Here is a 21,041-nt window from a genome sequence, read left to right as displayed (position 1 = left end):
GTGAGCTGTCACCCATGCTAGGCTGGGATTTCCGTGATGTAGATGCCTTTGTGTCTCTCATGCTCCTGTAAATAAATTCAATATACTAAAAAAGAATTTAAAATCCTCACCTAAATGAATCATGTATAACATAGAATATATGTTTTATACAGGCTGGCTATTTTGGGTCCTTTGCTTTTCCCATCTCCCCAAGCCATATATCTCAATCTTATATTTTTGACTCTTTATAGGCAAGTTTATAGACAACCCTCACGAATGCAAAATGGACAAACAAATGAAACCAAGGAGCTTGCAAATCACTGCATGTCGTTTACAGATGGAAGTTTCCAAATGGTCTGGAACTGTATTTACATTTCCATTTGCTCTGCACTATCAACCATGACTCCAAAATCAAGCAGTTCAGAGTAAGACCAGAAAATCATGATTAAGATATATGTGGGACATGAGACATAAAGGTACATTACAATCAGGCTGGCTAAGTAGAGCACAGAAAACCAAGTGAGCATGCACCTATCAGGACTGGTTGAAGCTGGGATACATACTGTGTGGATGGTATAAGCAGGGGGTGACCACACAAAAGTGCAGCTGTGACTCAGGGAAGCTTCATCCCAAAAGCATATGTGTCTTTATAATGTAAGCACTTAAGAACCATGAACATTTTTGAAACAAAGATAAAGAAAATAGTTTTAGCAATATATATTGTTTCTAAAAAATTAAGTATTCATAATACTTTCAACCTATAAGTAGGTCACACTTTCCATCTATTCAGTTGATTTGAATTACCTTTGAGTATGATGCGATGTTATTCATTCAATTGTATTTAAATAACATTTAAACTGTCTATAATTTTTCATGAATGGTTAAACAAGGATGTTTAAGTTGAATTAAATCTTACAGTAACTTCACTGAAAATGCTTTTATTCCTTTGAAAAATATCTACTGGTTAAAAAAGAGTATCCAACTGTGAAAATAATGTGACAAAAATATCTCAACATGCATTAAAGTTTATTGGTTTTGAAAAATAATTGGCTGTAGATAAAAAAGCTATTACAATTAGTAAAAAAAAATCTCTAATGTGGAACAAAATTGGTTCATTTCCATGCATTTTCTTTTGGTCTCACCAGATGTCTTGGAGGCAAAATCACTGCTATAACTTGAGTGGCAGGTGATGTTCCTGCCTCCATTAAAAAGAATCCTGTGATTTTCAACAGGTCAGAAACATAAAGCACTCCGCTAGCATGGGAAGGGTGTTCAGAGGAGCATTTGATTTAGCTACTCATGTGGTCTATATGGCTGCCTTTCAACTGTGGGAGGGATATTGAGGTCCTCCAGCTCAACTATGCTGACATTTTCAAATGCCTTCACCTTGGCTACATTAGGGGTTGGTAGCCACAGCTGCAGTAAGTTCATGTGTGCAGCAGCCATGCCAGGTACAGAGGCTAGAATCCCTGTCATCCAGGCAGGAATGTATTTGGGGGCAGGCAGAAGTTGGAGAGAGAGTGGGGGGAATATATGACCAAGATACATTCTATAAATATATAGTTTTCAAAGACTAATGAAATTAAATGATTCCTGGATTGTCTGCTGCAGGTTGTAAGTTTTTCTTAGACATCATTTCATGTCTTTCCCACAGTAATCCTGTGAGGAGAGCAAGCACTGAGATGTATTGAGGGCTCAGTGATTTCTCAAAGACTTCAGGTTTGGAATTAAGGTTAACTGATGCCTGTTTTTTTGGTTCATACCCTGGCTATACATGTTTAATAGTAGTAGCACACAACACGTCAGCATGGAATTAAAGTTTTCATTCAGATAAAATGTTCAGGTGGCTTGTTTTTCTCACCATGTCAAGGGTTGAAGAGTATATATTTATGTTTATGATAAATTATAGTGTTCTTTTTTAACTATAGCTTTCTTGCTGATATGTTTTATAAGCAATGATTTCAAGGCTATTTCAAATGCCTTGTTTGTCTCAACTTAGGAACTTACTTAAAATTTCTCTTTGAGCGGGAGTTACCAAGGCAATATTGAATCTTTTGTGTATATGTACATAGTGTGCTATATGTCAAAAGATACTGCAGCCTATGCATATTGGCTAGTAGAATGTCATATATATTCATGTATGCACATGTGTATGTATACACTTATATATCAAAATGTATATATTGAATTAAGTTTGAAGATTAATCCCAAAATATTCATAGAAACATGTAAAGAAAATTAGTTGTAAACTCTCTCACCCAAGTGTCATATCTTGTGCTCAAGGGGAGAATTCCCTTTACCCAAGTGTAGCATATTCTGTGTTTAATGTGGAACTCTTTACAATACATTTGGAATTCTTCTTAGTGTCCAAAGTCTAAAGGTTTGTCAAGGCCATTGTGTACCAAATATAATGAATGAGGACCAAGCAAAAGAGCCATGAGAGGACATATGTCTAACCAGTAATGAAAAATATGTAAAACAATAACAGTAGTGTAATACCACATTTTATAAATGATAATAGTTTTGGTAGCTTAATATTTTTTTACACATTATTGGTATGTCTTTGTTGTTACCAAGATAATAGAGAAATGTTATAGGATCTTTACATATCTTTAAAATGAAACTAATAATAGTGTACCATATTTATTACAGTTATGATGTCTACATATTTACAAAAATATGATACACACTTAATATGCTCATGTGCTAAAACTGCATTTATAAGGTAGTATTACATTATGAGTGAACAAGTCTTCAAACTCTGAACAGGTATTTCAATCCATTTTTAAAAACAATTCATTCTTTATAAGCTTAATATTAGAAAAATGATTAAAAGAAATGCATTTGTTGTTTTCAGGGTAAAACTTGCAGAATACAGGTCATGAGTATCATTTGTTTTTCCACATAAAAAATACATTCATAATTTAAGTTGCTCAGTTTCTTATTTTTATAGTTGAATAATTTATAAATTTAAGGTAAAAGTAAAACTTTTTTATTCAGAGAGGGCAATTAGGATCAGAAGGTCAATATATGAGAAAAATCTCTATGAAATTGCGTTAATCTTCTTACTGAATATAATATATATGTATATATACATATGTATAACATATATACATATGTATAATATATATATATATATATATATATATATATATATATATATATATGAACTATACAAATTCTCATTGTTTTCTGAGTGAGACCCATATTTGATTTTAGTACATGAATATCTGTTTTGGAATTAGGAGTGAACATCTCTGTACACTCTGTTTACACCACTTATTCCTGAGAGGAGAATACTGGATTCCTTTGCCAACTGTATGGCTTACCAGCTCCTGCCAGGTCAAGCCTAACACATCTGTCAAGTCTGGCTTCAATAATACCAAAAGGGTTCTTTTTTAAAATCAGAAAACTCACAAGGCAGCTTCCTTATTGATGGACACTTAGTGGCTTAGTAAAATGAGCTGCCACCATGAATGGGACGTTATTCAAGGAGAACAATGTGCCTGTCACCTGGGAGACAGTCATTTTTAAAATGTCAGCCAGTATGCTGGTGGGACGAAAGGTGATGTTTACTGAGCAACTTAACTCCCTTGAGACAGCCACAGAAGTTTTCTTAATTAGAAGACAGGGTTACAACAGGTGGAAAGAGCTTCCTCCAGTGCAGGGCTCATCTAGGCTACAGGAGAAAAGAGGAAGAACACGAGGCTCTTGCTGTAGGTTTTCCTACACCAACTGCTGCTGTTCTCTGAGAGATGATTTCTCAGCTTAATGGTTTGGTATAAGGTATTTAAAAAAAATTGTTCAGTGTTTTAATTCAATGATGGCTGACTCTAATATTTTATTTATATAGGTTTCATTGCCACTTCTTTGGACCCCACCTCCTATTGAGAGTGTGTTCAAGTTTCCCCAAACTTTAATAGAAAGTGTTTTTCAGGACTAAAAGGTTTCCACAAGAGATTCTAATGGTTTCACACTAGTCGCCAACTTGATTTTTTTCTGCTTCTCAGCTGTCTTTAGTTTCACAGTCCAAAGACCATCTGTCTAGACAGGTGTTATCTCACTGGTATCTAAAAGTAGAAACTGAACATCATTATTTTTGAAATCTATTTAGAAATTGCAACCCAAGTGATAAAGTCACACCGGGCAGAGCTCTGCTCTGTCACAGATTTCTCACTTACAACAGATGGGCTGCAAAATGGCTTATTTTGCATGAACCAGCTGCAAATTTAAGGAGCAAATGGGGGCTCTGGTGTCACATTGAACAGAAAAAATCAATGAGCTTAACAGGTACGTAGAAAGGCATTTGTCATGAGTAACAGCTCCAGCTAGTGGGTTTATTCTTTATAAAACAATATCATAAGAAACCTCCTAAGCAACTCATCCTAAAATCAAATTAAGGCCTAAAAGTTCATGGTCGCTGCCTAAGCTTTACAGTTTCACTTGAAAGTCACAATTATCTTCATATTCAAAACATAGGGCAGTAGCTCACCTAGGCTTAGCTTCCACTCTGCTAGAGAACCTGATCTCATAAATGTAACTACAAGATTTTATTTTGTGGTAGAGATTTAATTCTCTCACCGATTTGCCATCCATCCACAGGGGGATTTCCACTGTACATAGACATATGAAAGTTATATACATTTTTGTATAGACAACCACTGGTTTAAACCAGTGATTCTGTTATACCTCATATCTGTCTTAATGTCCGCAACATAACTGTTGTTAGCTATGTTCTCTTGGAAATGTAATTTATACCCTGTTAGTTCACTATGACTCTCCTTGGTAGTGGGGATGTTAACAACCACCAAATTATAAGTCAGAGGAAGGATAAACAGTGAGGCACAGAATCACAAGAAAATTTGACATTTGATAACTAAGCAGCAAGCATTACCACTTTTATTTCCCATTACTATTTCTGTGTTCTAAGTAGTTTGACTGTAGTCTGTCATACATTACAGAATTCATTAACCTGAAAGAAAACAAATATCAAGTTTGCATAGGAGAAGATAATTATTTATAAATGATTATGTTAGAATTAAAAGAAAGTTATTTGCTATCTTGGGAAATTATGTAACTCAGAATAAGTTTTTTAATGAAAAAAAAGTGCATTGTAAAAAAACAAAACAAAACAAAACAAAAAAACAAACAAACCAAAATGATAATGCTCTCAGTTTTCAGGAAATAATTTTTGTGAAGTGTATTTTGGATGTTTTGAAAGATGCTTTCACAGTGTGATGGCTGAGAGGATGAAAATGTCACACATGAACTGAGGGACCTGCATCTCTGGTGATTAACTCTTAATCTCAATCTCATTTTAAAACCACTTGTGAAAAGACTGTGGTACAAGTGCTTGAGCTGCTAGGTGTACTGCACTAATGGCCATGGCCACAAATGTTGTTTCCACTATTGAATGTTATGGAGCCTAAACAAACCCCTGCAATAGTTAATTCATAGTGAGCTGTGTAACATGACTTCTATCGATACCTCGAATCACTCAACAGCTCTTACACTGTATTTTTACAAAACTTGTGAGCTATTTGTTCAGATTTTTATACTGTATCTCCATGAAAAAAGTCAGAGTTTGGTGTATATTTTTCCTTAAATGTCTGAGATAATTGGCAGACAACGGCTCACCTGTGTGGCAGTATCAGAATGATAAGATACATAGAACAGTTTTAAAAAGAACAAAACCTAAACATTATGTGGTATGCTTCTTTTTGTTACAAAGGAAATATTCTATACAAGATCTAAATAATTTAAGAAAGACGTGAGACATCAATGTTTACTCAACTGGGTTAGAGCCATGTAGTCTTAGATGATCTCTGAGGAAAATATTGCATCAGCAAGCAAAATAATGCTGTTGTGTTCTCACTTTATTATCCATGCCCTTCTTATAACTCATAAAGCTGTATAAATTCTTTATCACATGTACTAAGACTATTGGAAGATGATGCCTCTTGCATATAGAAGAACAGTTACAAAGAAATATTTAAATCTTTCCTCTTAGGAACTAACATGGCTGCAGAAACAGCAAAGCACACATAGGTATCTAATTGCTCATAATATTATTTTGTTTTTTTAAGCTGCATTTTAAAAGTGTTACTCTTTCCAAGAAAGCATGTGAAGCCCTACTTTCTTGGCTTTGCTTTAATAATGATATTATCCTGGTGTCTTAATGTGATAATCATTTTTTTTTGTTTTGTACATGTAAAAGGTTTTGAGGAATGTAATCTTTGCATTTCCATGGGGTACAATGACCGAGAAACAAAACCAAGGTAACAACTTTAATGTCTCATTGAGCAAACTCTAGAAGAAAGATGTATACATACAAACCAATGATGTAATGCCTCAGGAAGAGTGCAGTGAAATTTATAGAGTAGGGAAACACATAGTTTCGACACGTATATTTCCTCTTAGTAAGCTTACTCTTGTAATTTAATGGAATTCTTCAGTTAGGATAGTCTCTTCTTAGCTAACTAACCTAGATAATAGCTACAAAGTAGACTAGAATTTCTGGTCAGAAAGCTGCATGTAAGTGTTTCCTCTTGTAAAAAAAAAAATCAAATGCATTAAAAGCATGGTGATGCTAGGTATGATTTGAAATTCTAGATTGATTTACTGCAAATTCAGACCCTAAGTTCATCTTGAGATGAACATGATGCTTTTACATCTGTGTAATTTCTCTTCTACAAGATGTGCCCACAGGAAGATCAGGCGTCTCTATGATCCAGCACTCAGGAAGATAGATGCCTCCTCTGAGGTTGAAGCTTTGTGTCGGAAATATTAGTGCGAGTACCTGGATCATTCCTTTGGGTGGGAGAAGGTACCACTTCTCATGCTTCCTAAGTGTGTATTCTATTACAGACTTTGCAAGTATAGATATGGAAAATCACTAAGAGTAGAAACCAATTAACTGAGGTTCCATCACCTAAAATTGTGCATCTGCAAAGAATGTCTATGTTTGCCAATTGTTACATTTTGGCAGATTAATAAAAATAGCTTGATTTTAGTAATGCTCTACATTTGATTCAGGATTTCACCATTTACAGTTTGCTCTGTCAACTTTTATATAGAAAAGGGAAACACATAAGAGTTCAGAGTCAGGTATGGTGAAACATAATCCCAGCACTCATGAGGTTGAAGCAGGAGAATTATTTCAAGTTGAAGCCCAATCTGAACTACGTAATAAGTTCAACACCCATTATGGAACATGCCAAGACTCTATTAAAAATAATAATAAATTAGATTCCATATTGGGTTCATGGTAAATACAAGATGTGATGAAAATTAAGTGAGTAGGCGTCTTTATTAGGCTGATTGCTCTTTCAAAACTTGAAAATGATGACACATAAGTCTTGGTAAGAGTGACATCATTTCCAAGATTATATCATCATAAAAGTGAACATACTCACATGAAAATAAAATATATTTATTACTGTAGTAATCATCTAATGTATCGATTAAGCTTATAAGGTACAAGTCAATTTCCATACTTACTGCTATATATATGAATACATACACATACTTACACATTATCTGTTCACACATGTCACCTATTATCAACAGCTACACACACACATGAACATACAAATTATATACGGTTGTACATATACTTCTCATTAATTAATATGTGCCCCTAATAACAAATGGTGCAGTTACACATATGATTACATCCATCCTCCTGTATTAACCCACTATTTTGTACTCTAAAACAAAATACCCCCCCCCTTTTTTTTTCCAGCCGGTCGTATAATTTGACAGTCTTCAGTATTCTAAGACCTAAGTATTTTAAGATTTTTGAACCTCATGTGTATGTATGTTTCTCTGTGAGTGTGTGCCACGTGTATGTGGAGTGGTGCTTGTACAAGCCAGAAGAGTACGCCCAATCCACTTGAGCTTTAGGTACAGGCAGGGAAAGGCGTGACCTCAGTGCTGGTAATTGAATGGGAGTCCTCTGGAGGTGGGTCCAACATTTTCAACTGTCTTTCCAGTTCCAAGGAAAATATGTTTATTTCTCATTTATATGAAATATACAGTTTATACACTATATTCCCATATAGTGCTCATAATGGTTGCCACACATCTATTATTAAACTGTTTTTGCCAAGAAAGAAAGAGTAAAAGTACGTAAGGTACTTACTTTCCAAGGTCACACACTACGCCTGTTTCAAGCCTTGCAATTGTCTCTGTAACTTGAGATGCCATTGTCCATGCTCCATTCTCTCATTCTTAAAGTACAGACTATAGGCATGAAGAACAGTAAGTGATTACAGAGTGTTGTAGATCATGTGGGAAGTGAGGATAATAGAAGTCTCAACATCTGAGTTATCTTTTTAATCCCAGCCTTGGGGATATTGTGTCCTTAGGTGTAATAGCTTCCAGAAAAAAATGTGGGTGCATCTCTTATATGTAATGAAAATAAAAACAGATATAAACAAGTTCTTTTTTTTTTATTGTAGCCAAACTTTCACAGGTATCTGACCAACTAGAATCACATCAAATAACAAGCAATGCTACACTGAAAATTATAAGAGTATAAGTCATTCTAATGTTTTAGGGTGTTTAATGAGTAAATATATTATATTTAATCCAAATATTTGCTGTACTGAGTGAACCATTTTGTCAGGTGCTTGTCCTCTAAGTATTCAGTCTGATGCAGATCACAGCAAGTAAATAAGCACACACCAGAATGGCATACTGAGCCAGGAACCGCAAGCGAAAGCTAGAACCCCACGGGACGAACACTTAACACAGGTGGCAGTTCTGCTGTGAAATCTACCTCATGCACTGGGACAGTAGTTCTCAGCCTTCCTAATGCTGCAATCCTCTCATACATTTCCTCAAGTTGTGGTGATCCTCCAACCACAAAATTATTTTTTTGCTACTTCATCGCTGTATTTTTGCTACCATAATGTAAGCATGTGATAAGCAAACACAAAAAGGGCCCTCAGGTTGAGAACCACTGCACCAGACTGATCAGCAAGGGAGTGGCCAGGTATGTTCAAGTAGTGAGACAAAAGAAATAGTATGGGCAAAGGTGAGAGAGTCTATACTAATTCTAATAATTAAAACCAAAATTCTGTTGTTAAAATACTTCCCTTGGATGTCATAAAAAGATTGCCAGTGGTTCATTCATGTTGGATTACAGAGTGAGAACAGAACACCATGTTCTCTACTGGTTCACACTCTGTGAGATTACATAAATGATCTTTATGGATATGCTAAGTGATGTTGGCCTTGTGGGTCCAAATGCCTGAGAGAGTTCCACCTGCTGTAGTTCATTTGCTGTTATTGGGTCAAAATAATTCAAAATCACCTGAAATTTAACATTCCAATCCATTTTAAATAACACAATCTCCATTCGAGAAAACTTCCCCTCTTGCCTGCTCCTTGTGAACAGTAAATTAATGTGAATGTTCTGATAAAGGGTAGGCAGTCCTTCTCTAGTGAGTTTGCTTTTAAAAAAAAAATCTGTCTTATTTAATTATCCTGGTTTCCAAAATTCTAATGTAAAATATTTGCAAAAACTTTGGAATTAGGAATTATTCTTACATTAGGAATAATAAAGCAGTGTAACAGTTCCCAGTTGATCTATAATGGAAATAGGCCTGTCATTCCAAGGAACAGACATTTTTAGGTCATCAATACTCCCAACTCTCACATGATGTAGCTCATGAAAAATGGATGGTTTCTGGGAATACTTACAATTACCTTAGGTTTTCATATGCAGCATGAAGAAAACTAGAGAATGTTTTGCAGAAAGAACCAGCTATATAATTTTCAGTTCTCAATTCAAAATTAAAATTGATGTTTCTGGTTGCTTCCTCCCTCATTCTCTCTTTGGGGCCAGACCTCTGCCATCATGAGTCGCATACAGGCTCCTGCAAAGGTGCTGTCCCAGATGGCACTGCCCTACCACCATAGTGTACCCACATGGTGGAGTTGACTTCTGATAACGAGAAAGACCTGATTTACAAACTGGCCAAGAAAGGCTTGACTCTCTCATAGAGAGATGTGATCCTAAGGGACTCATGGTGTGGCACGGGTCTGTTTTGTGACTGATAATAAAATATTGAGAATCCTTAAGTCCACAGGCCTTGCCCCTGATCTCCCGGGGGATCTCTACCATTTGATTAAGAAAGCTGTTGCTGTCCTCAAGCATCTTGAGAGGAACAGAAAGGATAAGGATGCTAAATTCCTTCTGATTCTGATAGAGAGGAGGATTCACCAGTTGGCTATTCGCTATATGACTAGGCAGGTGCTCCCACCTAATTGGAAATATGAGTTGTCCACAGCCTCTGATCTAGTAGTATAAATTCTCATGTGTACACAGCAATAAAATCACTTTAAATAAATAAAAATAATAAAATGAAAATTCTATTACTAAGATATTCAATGTAACAATTTAGTGACCACAGAATTTAAAACAATTATGTTGGTCTTAGCTAGTGACATGTACAAGTCTACATGTCACATGCCTAAAGTGTTCCTTGAGCCTGTGGGAAGTGGATCCTTTATCTGAGAATTATGAGCAAACACACATGCTGCACACATGCAACATTTGCATACGTCTGAATCTATGCATGCCCCTGTCACTTATATGATCAGAGTGACATGGATGGAGATTAGAAAAGCAGCCATTCCTTTTCTGATTTCATTTAAAGATATATATTTAGAACCTTTTAGTTTTCTGAACATGTGCATTTGAGGGAGGCAATGTGCACATGCAAGTGTAGGTGAAACTGTCAAGAAGATTTCATATAACCAGAGTTTATGACTGGTGTGAACCCAATGAGAGTGGTGAGAACCAAATTCTGGCCCTCTGGAGGAGCCTTTGCACTGTTAACTACTTAACCTTCTCCACATTCCTCTGATATTTCATACTTTTCAGGAACAGAACATATGACATCATGTTCCTGTGTCTTGGAGATTGCTCAGTTGATACAGTGGTTGCTATGCTTGCTGTGTTACATTCCACCATTCTCATGCTATTTGTGGGCTGCCATGTGCAAGTTAGGAACTGAACTGGGTCCTCAGGGATAGTGGAAGGTATGCTAAATTGCTGAGCTATCTCTCTGGCTCCAAAGAGATTTTTATATCCTACCCTGAAATATGTCCTTTATAGGAAACGAACTTGTTGGCTACCTATTAGAAGTCCCAGGACATCATTCTCCTAAATGTTTTTTCTAATAGCTCAAAAGGTAGCTTTATTATTCATAAATAATAATATTCTATTATAAAAGAACAAAAGTGGATAGATTCTGAATGTGCAGGCATCCTTTGTTGGCACATTTATTGACTAAGGTTTTCCCAGAGGAATGCATCTGTCCCTGCCTGAGAGCCTTAAAGACCATGAATGACATTATATTTTGGAAGCGATAGTTAACCAAATTATACCTAAGTGCCCTCTGGGGATCCAAACCCAGGGCTAATTGCAATTTTGTAAAAGCAATATTGAAACTGACCTGTTCTGCCTTACTTCCTTGTTATCCTGAATAGAATATACTACCAATATACAATATGTGACAATCACTTAAATTTTGTTTAATATTTATTTCCAATGGAGGCACAAGGAGTTTTGGAGACTGTGCCTTCCTTTCACTCACCCCTTTCTACTCTTTCCTACAGAATGAAAAGTGATTAGCACTGGATAGTGTAGAACTGTAAGTTACAAATGACATCTCTGCTGCTAGGAAACATGTGAGGGTTAAAGTCAAAATATCAATTTGTCTTGATATTCAGAGCCTGTATGTCATATTAGCAGGTATTCCCACATTCAGTCAAGAGGGGAGGTCTCTATGAACTAAATGCAATCTAGATGAATTTTTTGATAGTTTATGTGCAATGTTTATATATATATCACCTGGAGCACGGGTGCCTGAGAGGCAGTCAGTCTAATGGCATTGCCCTGAATTGGAGTTACAGGTCCTGACGAGCTGCCAGACATGAGTGCTGGCAGCTCAAGTCCTTGACAAGAACGCTAAGTGGTCTTAACAGAGCCACCTCTCTATCCTACTCTCCATTTGAATTACCAAGCAATGTAATGAGTTTCCTCATGAAATTTTCCTATCTTCTCTTGATCCTTTCGCTCCCAGCTCATATCATCCTTTTCCTCATATTGAAATATTTTATACTGAAATTTTTAGTGAGAATGGAACAATTCATTTCTAAAGATAATTTTCATTATTCTTAATTACATATATGTGTGTTTGTGCATGCATGTGGGTATGGACATGTGAGTGCAGGTGTCCACAGAGGTCAGAGGTCTTGGGTATCCTAGATCTAAGGGTCACATAGTTGTGAACTTATGTGGGCACCGAGAACCAAATGTGTCCTCAGAAAGACTAGCATACGTTCTTAACTGCTGAGCTATCTCCCCTACCTTGAGAAATAACTACTTAAATTTACACAATACCTATTAACTCTCACCTACAATAAACATTAAACACTGTGGTCTGTCTAGTGGAGTCACCAAATACAATAACTGTAACTATTGGCTCATAAATCATAAATATAGTTCTGTCTTTCAAGCTTTCTGAGTGAGAATATCACTGGAGGCTCAACAAGAGGTTATACATCACATATAGGTACTGAAGATACCATTGCACATAATGCCCTTTCATTTCAGCTTTCCATAACATGAGTTCAGGATATGTATTCCAAGATATTAAAAGCGGTTGCTTTTAGAAATGTTAAACAAATTGGGAATCTCTATGTGACATATGGAAACATGTTTTTTATTAATTTATTCTTGTTACATCTCAGTGGTTATCCCATCCCTTGTATCCTCCCATTCTTCCCTCCCTTCCATTTTCCCCTTATTCCACTCCCCTATGACTGTTCCTGAGGGGGATTACCTCCCCTTGTATATGCTCATAGGGTATCAAGTCTCTTCTTGGTAACCTGCTGTCCTTCCTCTGAGTGCCACCAGGTCTCCCCGTCCAGGGGACATGGTCAAATGTGAGGCACCAGAGTACGTGAGAAAGCCTTCACTTACCAGGAAACTGGGACAGAGGGGAGGACATCCTATTGGGACTCTAGATGAGAGAAGCATGGGAGAATAGCAAAGTAGAAGGATCCAGAGGGTCCTAGAAACCTACAAGTAGAACATTATGATAAGCAGATTTGGGCCCAGGGGTCCCGCTCAAACTAAGGCACCAGCCAAGGACAATACAGGCGGTAAACTTTAAACCCCTACCCATATCGAGCCAATGGATAGGACATTCTCCACTGTTGAGTGGAGAGTGGGATATGACTTTCTCACATACTCTGGAAATGTGTTTTTAAGCCAACAGTCATAGCTATCCTATTTTTACTCATGAATATAGTCCCAGTACAATTAGGTATGTAAGAGATTTGAAATGAAATATTTTTCACATCAGTTAAAATTATATCATCCTATATTTGAATAAAAATTCGTATAGTATTATCATGCCAGTGTTTTATATATAAACATATTTTAAATATATAAACATATATTATACTCATATGTCTGACATACAGAATGAAAATTAGAGATGAAACTTGAACTTATGTAATTTTCATTTACACGTAGAGAATTTGGATTCTTACTGTTTTTTTTTTTTCCTTCTGTGGAAATTGAGATGATCAAAAATTACCTGAATACTTACAACTTATTACCAATGAATATTACTAATAACAGTTTAAACTTGAGTTAAAACAACTTAAACCAGTTAAAACTTGAGAAAGATGTTTCAAAGTGGAAGGAAGGAGAAGGTTCTGCAGAGAGTTAAAATATTTTTAATTATCAACATTTCATTAGAAAATCTCATTAACAGATTCACAGAAATTTTGCACTGCACTTGAATACTCTAAAGGGCCTTGTTAATCTCATTAGTGTCTTTGAGGTTTTTCTACTGCTCAGGTGCACGCTATGCTGGGCAGTGAAAGAGAGTACATGATGCTAACACTGGTGGGACTGGTAGAACCACCCAAGGTCTATTTTAAGCTCCTGTGGAAATAGGAGCACTTCTTTGCTGCCTGCTTGCAGAGTTTTATTAAGAGCAAAGAAAGCTCCTGAATCTATATTTGCAGTCTTCCTTTGATTGAGTGGGGACAGGCACTGTTTGGTTCACTATTTGGTGTCTTTTGGCTTGATTGGAATGCTTCCCTACTTGCAACAACTTAAAAATACTCGAATGTATTCTTCCCTAAATGGGATGCCTGAATTAGTGATTCAGAGCTCATGGACCATCCCAGAAATGATAAATTGAAGACTGTAAGAGAAGGAAAGGGAAGAGGGCTCAATCATGTCATCTCCTTGGCACGCCATGGCTATTGTACTCTGGATATCACAGATGGTATGAATACAGTCCCATGAGACAGAGGGTGTGAATACAGTCCCATGAGTCACACAAAATTCTACTACTCGCTACTTCACCCTGGCTTAGAAGAGGCTCCTGTAAGCACCAGTAATATACCCACAATGTTGTATATAATGCCTCACCCACAATAAATCCTAAATAAACTCAAAAGGTCTGTAAATAAATGGCATGAAACTTGTAGAAGGACAATTAGGATGAAAAAGGGGATGAGATGTCGCGAGAAGATGATTAAAAATTTTCAAAAATGAAAAGAGCTACATAAACAATGAAGATGGACTGGGGTAGAGAGGCCTGGTTCTATGTATGGTCAGATAGCTCTTAACCACCAGAGTGGATGTTAACTACCAGAATACCATGCTAGACAAACCACTGTCTTCCTCTTCCAGAAAAAAAAAAAAAAGTTGAAATCCAGCACTGCTGTCAGTCATTGTCATTTAGAACTGTCACGCTCCCACCCTAAATGTTACAGAGACCATCATGCTTTACTCACGAGCATTGTGAGCTTCTCCCTGTATCTTCACCAGTCAGCCCTTATAACTCAGATATTGTGCATATTATTTCTCATACCACCTCTCAAAGTACGGGAGTTTAAAGTATGGAGAAAGTTAATAAGTTTAATGACTCAATTGTCTGTCATTGCTATTTTTACTTCAAAGACTACTTCCCTAAGATTTACAAATTATTTCTTCTTATTTTTGAATTTTTAAAAAATTTATTCACTTTACATCTCTATTGCAGTCACCTCCCTCCTCTTCCCAGTCTATCCTTTCCCACCGTCTTCCTCATTTGTCCCTCCTCTTTTCACCAGAAAAGGGGAGCACCCACCACCAACCGACCCGAGCACACCAAGTCACATCAGGACTAAGTGCATAAAGGGAGCCCAGCTAAAAGAAAGTGATCCAAAAGCATGCAACAGAGTCCATGTCGGAGACAGGCCTGATCTAATTGCTAGGGGACCATCATGAAGACCAAGCTGCCCACCAGCTAGTTAATGTGTAGAGAACCTTGGTCCAGTCAATACATGCTCTTTGCTTGGCGGATCAGTCTGTGAGTCCCCATGGTCCTCAGTTGGTTCTGTTGGTCTTCCTGTGGATTTCTTGTCCTCTCTGGGTCTTTTCCATGTGTGTCACAAGTTGAGACAGTCTTATTTGGCCCTTTGCTCAATTTCTGCTTCATCTCAATCCCTGCACATGTTGTTGGCAGGGTAAATTTTAGGTAAAGGTTTTGTGAGTGAGTTGGTTTCCCCTCCCTCCACTGAAAGCCCTGGATGGGTATAGGAGGTAGCCACTTCAGTCTCCCTATCCCCTGGAGTCTCAGCTAGGGTCAGGCCCGCGTTCTCCTAGGATTCTACCCTGTTGAGAGTCTCCAGATTGTCCCAGAGTTCTCAACCTCCTGGTTGCCCTTTTCTCGCCCAGCCCTCTCACCTACCTCCCTTTCTTATAGAACCCAGAGAATAATGGTCTGAAGATTTGAGTAGGGAGACCCTTATATGCCTCAAACTCACAAATCATCATATCACACTCAGTTCTATTTTCATTGATGGTTTTTACATTCACAACTCCACCAAAGAGAGTAAATTTTTTTGAGTTTCTTTTTTCTTTTTTTTATTAATTTATTCTTGTTACATCTCAATGTTTATCCCATCCCTTGTATCCTCCCATTCCTCCCCCCCCCCATTTTCCCATTATTCCCCTCCCCTATGACTGTTCCTGAGGGGGATTACCTCCCCCTATATATTCTCATAGGGTATCAAGTCTCTTCTTGGCTACCTGCTGTCCTTCCTCTGAGTGCCACCAGGTCTCCCTCTCCAGGGGACATGGTCAAATGTGAGGCACCATAGTACGTGAGAAAGTCATATCACACTCTCCACTCAACTGTGGAGAATATTCTGACCATTGGCTAGATCTGGGAAGGGGTTTAAAGTTTACCTCCTGTATTGTCCTTGGCTGGTGCCTTAGTTTGAGCGGGACCCCTGGGCCCAAATCTGCCTATCATATTGTTCTACTTGTAGATTTCTAGGACCCTCTGTATCCTTTTATTTTGCTATTCTCCCATGTGTCTCTCATTTAGAGTCCCAATGGGACGCCTTCGCCTCTGTCCCAGTTTCCTGGTAAGTGAAGGCTTTCATGGGACATGCCCCTTGGGCTAGTATGCAGATATAAGTGAGTATATACCATTTGATTCTTTCTGCTTCTGGGTTAACTCACTCATTATGATCATTTCTAGCTCAATCCATTTATCCACAAATTTCGGGAATTCCTTGTTTTTAATAGCTGAGTAGTATTCCATAGTGTATATGTACCACAGTTTTTTTATCCACTCCTCTACTGAGGGACAAAAAGAGTAAATTTTTAAAAAATGTTTTTTTTTTAATTCCATCTCACCTGAGTCAGAATGCTTGCCATTAAAAAGAGGTGATGGTGGTGGTGGTGGTGGTGACGGTAGGGGCAACAGATGCTCATGCAGACTTAGACTAAAGGGATCTTATATAAATAAATGGTGGGAATGTAAATTTGCCGAGACACTAGGGGAACTGGTGTGATGGTCCTCAGAAATGTCCAAAAACTATATGTCTCCTATGTGGCCCATTTGCTTGAAAAATCTTTTTCCAGCACTTTACACTGAGAACATGTCTTTATTGCTAAGGTGTGTTTCTTGTTTGCAGCAAAATGATGGTCTGTTTTCACATCTGTTCTGTTATTCTTTGATTTTTTTTTAAATTGAGGAATTTAGTCGATTGATATTGACAGAAATTAAAAACCAATAATTCTTACTTAGTTCCTCTTGTTTCAGTTGGTAGTGGTAGTGTGTGTGTGTGTGTGTGTGTGTGTGTGTGTGTGTGTGTGTGTGTGTGTGTGTGTGTGTTCCCTTTTTTTTCTGATGTGAAATTGTTTCCTGTATTATCTTGGGTGTAGGTAACCATCTTGCATTAGAGATTTCCTTCTAGTGTCTTCTGTAGGGCTGGCTTTTAGAGTCTGTTTATGAGCAGTGTATAATTTTTATAGGTCTGCACTGGGGACCAAGTATAGTCTCCTTTTTACGTCCTTTGGTCTTTTTCCCCTTGGAGCTTTTAGTATTCTTTCTTTGTTCTGTACACTTATTTTTTATTATTATCTGGCACAAAGATTTCCTTTTTTAGTTCAATCTATTTCGTGTTATGTAAACTTCTTGTTCATTTATAGATGTCTTTTTCTTTAGGTTAAGACAATTTTCTTGTATAATTTTGTTGAAGATATTTTCAGAGCTGAGAATCTTCTCTTTCTATTTCTGTTGTTCTTGGGTTTACTTTTTTCAAGTGTCTCAAAATTTTTAGATGTTTTTTGTTAGAAACTTTTTAGATATAACATTTTCTTTGACTGATATAATGATTTCTTTTATCATAACTTCTATGTCTCAGATTCTCTCTTCCATTTCCTGTATTCTGTTTCTGATTCTTGCATCTGTAGTTTCTGTTCTCTTATGTAGGTTTTCCATCTCCAGAATTCCCTCCATTTGTGTTTTCTTTATTTGTGTCTATTTCTACTTTCATGTCTTGGATGGTTTTATTCACTTTCTTCACCCATTTGACTGTATTATCCTATATTTCGTTAAGCAATTTATTAATTTCTCCTTTAAAGGCCTCTACATCTTCATGAGATTGGATTTAAAGTCATTTGTTTATGCTTCAGCAGTGTTAGGATATCCAGGGCTTGCTGTTCTAAAACAGTGGGGTTCTGCTGATGCCGTATTGCACTGGTTCCTTATGTGTGTTGCACTCTGTTCTTATGCTGGCCTTTAGCCATCTGGTTGTCTCCGGTATTGGAGGCCCTCAAGTAATGCAGGTAAGTTGTGGGCCATAAATTAGAGCACTGGGGAGCAAGTGTGGCTTACTGTTATTGGGAATGCTGGTGGTCCCTGATGGGAGCAGGCATCTGGGATAAGAGTTGAGCTATGAGTCTGAAATTGAGTGAACAGAGGACAGTAGGGGATTCAGTGCTTCTGGGTTAGTGTGTGTATGTATGTTTGTGTATGTGGGGGGTGATGGAGACATGAATAGGACAGGGCATAGCAAGCAAGGAAAAATTGGGGTAGGTGCATCCTCTGGGGACACAGGTAGAGCTGTAGGCCCCTGAGATGGACTATTCAGGGAACAGCTAAACACATCAGTTTTTATTGTAGCACTCTTTATTAATGTCATCTAAGATATTGAACATAAGGATTTAAACTACAGAGTAATGGCCAGGGAAAATCATGCACACACACACACACACACACACACACACACACACACACACACTCGCGTGTGCACGCACGCCTGCACATGCCTGACAGTCTTTTTAGTCATAAGAAGAACATAGATTTGTTGTGAGCAAAAATATGGAGATGCTCAGATGTCATACTGAGTAAATTCAGTCACAGGGAAATAAATGCTGTATGTACCTTCTCAATCATAGCTGCTAGATCCTGTGAAGACATATGAAGTCACATATGTATAAATGACATGAGTGTAGCAGTAAAACTCTCTGGGAGGACTAAAAGCAAATAATGGGAAGGAGAGTGAATGGACAATGAGCTCATTGTAAAATGCAGAGTTGTATGGAATTTGTCTGTGTAACACATATCTTGTACAATGTACATACTCAACAGCACCTTTTTAATTGAAAAGTAAAGTGCATAATTTGTTTCTCATTCCTCTGCATTTCTTTCCTTAATAGTATAGTATCTATCCATAACAACAGCAAACTACAGGTCAGAATGCCACCTGTTGATTTTTTACTCCATATTTTGAGTAGTATCAAATGAGCTAGTATTGTGCTCTCAGTTGAGGGATTCCTTTTGCGTTCAGTCTTTCTCAAACTCCTCAGTAATTCCAATAACCTAAAGACCTTCGTTGTTTCCCAATGACAGTGGGGTCAAATGCAAAGTCTGTGTATATCTCATAAGATTTTGCAAAATCTCCAGGTCTGTGTTGTCTTGGGCCACTCTTCTCCAGAACCACCAGCCTAATAACACCAGCCTGCACCATGGACATTTGTGACATTAACTACCACAAGTTTAGCACTCTCTATTGTCACTAACTAACTATTGTGACATTAACTACCACAAGTTTAGCACTCTCTATTGTCACTGTCTGCTCACTCTCCACCTGCATGTTCTTCATGTCATATGCATTTACTTCCCAGAGTATTCCTGGATTGTGGGGCATATGGGAGATGTCTGATAAAATATAGTCTCTACTACTATTTTTATCAGTTGTATATCTCACTTTCCTCTCTATGAAAATGCTGCCATGAGATTCTGTAGTGGATCTGCTAGTAACTACCCAAGTGTTATACTGCAAGGTAGAATCCATATGAGCCACTTAGTAGCTCTTAAACGGTGGTTGATGATCATGTGCCTAAGAGCCGCATCCCATTAACATTATAAGCTCTGAGATCTTCGGCCTGAGACAACAATTGCAATTAAAAAGCATCACAAATCAGAAGCACTTCTACAGAAATAGGACTTTGTCACTGTTATAAGAAAAATTTGATTTAATATTCTGTGGTGTAACCTGGTAGAGTAAGTTAAGAGTATAAGTGTGATGTTAAAAACCGTATTAGTATTTACTATGTACTTCTTAAGGGGTTGTTTTAAGAATTCCAGTTGGCTATAGAAATGCTTTTTCATGAATCAAGATTCCATTAGAATTATATTAAATAAGAAATGCCTACCAATAATCAACCAATGCAATAATTACACATGGGCACTCTATTCAGTAGAATAAAACAAACCAACACAAGTACAAGAATTGCAACGTGGAGAGAACCATTATGACACACAGATTACATACACTACAGTGTGGCATTACAAGTCCAACTATGTTAGGATGCTTGTCAAAAATGCACATAATACATTTTCTGTTGTGATGATATATGCTACATTAAACCAGAGCCTAACAATACAATTCTTGAAGTTCTCTGCTAATTTCTACATGAAGATATTTCTCGTGTATTGATTTATTCATTCACTAATGTAGTCACCAAATCTTGTCAAAATAGCGTGAATAGTACAAAAAGGCCTCTCACCTTTCATTCCCTTGAGGAGGAAAGCACATGAGGGATGAAGCACCTAAAGATATTTACACACAAATCCAGGCAGGAAACAAACTATTTCCTATTATGATACATGCTATGTAGGAAGAAAGGTCAAAAAGGAGGTACAGGGGAGAAAATTGCTCACAGGTGGAAATAGTAGGTGATAATTGATAATGGAATAAATCAACCATGTGGAACGTATTCCAGGATGAAGAAACAGGAAGAGCAAAGAAACTAATTAAGGTGAACATAAGCCAACTTGTTTTAAAAAGAGAAAGCCAAAGGGACAGAAATGTGGTTTATAAAGAAGTCTGAGTTGGAGGAGGTGAATCAGAATCACATATGGCTAAATTCTAAGGTCAGTTTCTGCCTTCTCTGGATACTACATAGGACTTATTAATTTGTTGTTTGGCAGCTTTCCCCTCCACATAAAACAGCTCATATTACTTGTCAAGGAATATAATCGAATATATTGCTGATATCAATTTCTCTACAAATTGTAAAGCACATACTCCTGCTTCAACAGACCTGCCTTACCCGATTCAGTGGATGAAGCCCAGTCCTGACGGGACTTGGTGTGCTGGTATGGGTTGGCTGTGGTGGGCGCTCCCCTTTTCTGAGGACATGGGCAGAGGGATAACGGGTAGAATGTGGGAGG

General features: G+C 37.4%; 1 long non-coding RNA gene and 1 pseudogene across 1 annotated transcript in view; both read left to right on the top strand.

The window, feature by feature from the left end:
• LOC127198111 (uncharacterized) overlaps positions 1 to 21,041 on the top strand; it is a 470,570-nt gene that overhangs the window by 74,325 nt on the left and 375,204 nt on the right. The gene's annotated exons all lie outside the window — the stretch shown is intronic.
• Positions 9,845 to 10,824, top strand: LOC127198110 (40S ribosomal protein S13-like; annotated as a pseudogene).

This window comes from Acomys russatus, chromosome 14, assembly GCF_903995435.1.
Source record: "Acomys russatus chromosome 14, mAcoRus1.1, whole genome shotgun sequence".
NCBI lineage: Eukaryota > Metazoa > Chordata > Mammalia > Rodentia > Muridae > Acomys > Acomys russatus.
This window is presented reverse-complemented; position numbering and strand designations above follow the sequence as displayed.